We start from the raw sequence: 2,976 nt of genomic DNA, 5'->3' as shown, positions 1-2,976 counted from the left end.
ATTAGAAGCCAGTAGTTTACCTGAGGCATCTCTAGTTTAGTCTTGCATCATATTATCAATCCTTCTCACATTTTCAGAACTCTTCTAGTTCAGTGATAATTTATACAATCCATCCAAGAAAGTAGTGTCCTTATTTGCTACATTCATTATACTTTTAAAGTTATAAATTGGATCCTTCATTGACTTTCTGTAGTCTATAAAACTCAAAATCCTATAGTTATATGTAGTTATCTGTTACACACACACACACACACACACTTTTATGCCTGACTTACAGCATTTATACCATTTTCCTTTGATTCCATGGTCTAATGTATTACTGTATTGGCCCGCGCAACCTCCCGCCAGCAGGAACGACGCGGCACACACAGGATCCTTCTGCAGTAAAGCTTTTATGCGTCTTGAGAGGGAGAGCATAAGCTTACAGATGAAGAGGACCCCGAGGGGGCAAAATCCCAGCCCTTATATAGGAAACTGCTCCCCGCCTAGGACGTGGCACCCAATGGTTGGCTGTAGCCCGTTGGCCGGTATTGTGTCACAGGTGAGGCAGTGCACTAGCACACGCGCAAACCATTTGTCAGTTGGTCGAACGGATGTCAGCGCCATCTTGCAACGGTGAATGTGAGGGCGGCTCCTCACATCTCCCCCTTTTCTTTTAATCATCAAGCAATAGACCACCCAATGCTGAGAGCAGAGATAGAGGTCAAATCCCCAGTAAGCAAATTAGAGTAAGGCAAGATCACCCTATCGCGTGCAATGGGCAACGCCCAGCGATGTGCAAGGGCTGATATAGCCTACAACTCTCTCTGTGCCATTTTTCCTGGGGGAAGGTTATTTTAGGCACTCAACCTTCATGCAAGATGACATATCTCCCCAGAATAGGCCCATTTAACACCGCAGGGCCATTCTGCTGCAGTGCTTAGCCATGCAACTCTCCTGGGCTGCTGAAGCACACTCACTCTACCCAGTGCAGTGAGGGCAGCCTCTTGGGGTGCAAGAGCTGAGTGGCCAGCGATCTATTGCCTAAGCATAGAGAGCCAAATATCGGGGGAGGCACCTTGTTCTAGTGCCGTGAGTGCCTGGGTGACAACCACCTTGTCTCTTTTCGTTTGTGCCTTAAGCTTGCAAACCAACCAGAGGAGTAACACACCCCCACAGCAGAGTGCAGCTCTGAACAGGCCAACCCCCACCCACTCTTTGAAGAAGGAGATGGCTGAATGGATCCATGACGACAATCCCTCGGTCAAGAATAAATCAAGGCGGGTCAAATTCACCTCAATTATGGCAAAGCGCAATTTATGAAGCGTTTCTTCGAATTCTAGGGTCCAATTCTGCAATAAAAACTGAGAAAAAACTTTTGACAAATTAGTGGTGCGGGTATAATTATCATAAGGTATGGATGTTATACATAACCCAGGCATCTTCTGTTCGCATCCCAATTGAGCCAACTGCCATAAAATATCAATTTGCTCTTGAACCAGGTCAATCCTCTGATTCACTAGCATCAATCCCCCCATGATTTGTGAATTGGCAGAGGCTTGTACATCCAATGCTGGAGTGACTGATGCAGACAGTTGGTTTATAGAATCTGCCGCCTGCACCGAGGAGGATAATACAAGGGCAGAGGCTGTAACCGATCCTATTACAGCGGCCCCTGCAATAATGCCCACTATAATGGCAGAAATTCCAAAATCTCTCCTAATTCTAAAATGGGCTAAAGAGTTGGGTGCCTCTACTGGCACAGGAACAAATCTCGGCAAGCGGGTAACCATGGCAAAAGGGAACATTGTAGCATTCCAGCAGAGAACAAAAAAGCAGGTATTAGGTGCGCATGTCAAGGTCTCATTCCAGATAAAACTATCATTGCTCACTATCCAAACAAAAGGTGGCCATACACAGACCGGAGTAGGTCCAAATGTGATGCTCTTAAACTCAGTATACTTGGTGTTAGCAGATTGCCAACTAAAGCTACCCCCCGATTTTCTTTTACCAAGGGAGCCACCAAGGGTACCCGTCCAGTCAAATGACAATTGTCCCTTAGCGGTGGCCCCCTTCCCTAGCATAACAAGGGGTGACAGATCGGTGCAACTTCCGTTTACCCCACAAAGGAGCCATTGGTCAAACGGATTCACATCTGCCTTTCTCGGATTCATGTATGTGAAATTAAATCCCATAAAGGTATCATTATAATATGTGCTAATATCTGGGGAGAAAGTAAAATATAAAACATAAACTTCCTAACAAGCGATAGCTGTTATTGGTGGGCACGCTCTGAATCTGATCATCATAAGGGATATAGGCCAAGCCCAAAGACTTATTGGTCACCGGCATGGGAATTGGGAAGGTTGTCATAATCCCCCACCATGGTGTCCCTGTTACCATCCTCAGGCTTATCAACATCTTCATCATGATGATCAACTGTAGACTTTGGCAGCATCGGTTTTTCATGTTCAAAGATCTTGCGGGTCAGTCTCTCTGGTACCCAGAAGGGATTCTCGTCCTCCTGTGGGAAGACACAAACAGCTCCCCTGGATCTTATCAAAATAGGATCCGGGCCTTTCCATTTTCCTGTTAGCACATCTTTCCATTTTACCATTTCTTTTGGCCTGTCAGGCTCTATACAATGACGCTCAGCCGCAGTGTGGCCTTGAGCATCAAGATTCAAAAAATTAAGGGTAAAGAGTGCCATGGAAACAGCTACTCTTGGTACTGGGGGGAGAGCCTCCTCAACTCCCCCTTTCTGTTTTATTAAATATGATTTAAGTGTGCGATGGGCACGTTCTACGATGCCTTGTCCTTGAGGGTTGTATGGAAGTCCAGTCAAGTGAGTTACTGCCATTTGGTGACAGAACTGTTGAAATTTTTGAGAGGTATAAGCTGGTCCATTGTCTGTTTTGAGGAGTTTGGGTTTCCCCCAGGCACTCCATGCTTCCAGACAATGTTGGATCACATGTGAGGCCTTTTCACCTGTTAGAG

The 2,976-nt window shown here is 45.9% G+C and overlaps 1 long non-coding RNA gene across 1 annotated transcript; it reads left to right on the top strand.

Moving 5' to 3' along the window:
- Window positions 1–333: 333 nt before the first annotated feature.
- Window positions 334–1,365, top strand: LOC143434558 (uncharacterized). The gene is made up of 2 exons (XR_013104156.1): window positions 334–541; window positions 1,122–1,365. It is a non-coding gene; the product is annotated as an uncharacterized LOC143434558 (long non-coding RNA).
- Window positions 1,366–2,976: the final 1,611 nt, after the last annotated feature.

Source organism: Arvicanthis niloticus, chromosome 15 (genome assembly GCF_011762505.2).
Source record: "Arvicanthis niloticus isolate mArvNil1 chromosome 15, mArvNil1.pat.X, whole genome shotgun sequence".
Classification (NCBI taxonomy): Eukaryota; Metazoa; Chordata; class Mammalia; order Rodentia; family Muridae; genus Arvicanthis; species Arvicanthis niloticus.
The sequence above is the reverse complement of the archived record's forward strand: the minus strand, read 5'-3'. Positions and strand labels throughout refer to the sequence as shown.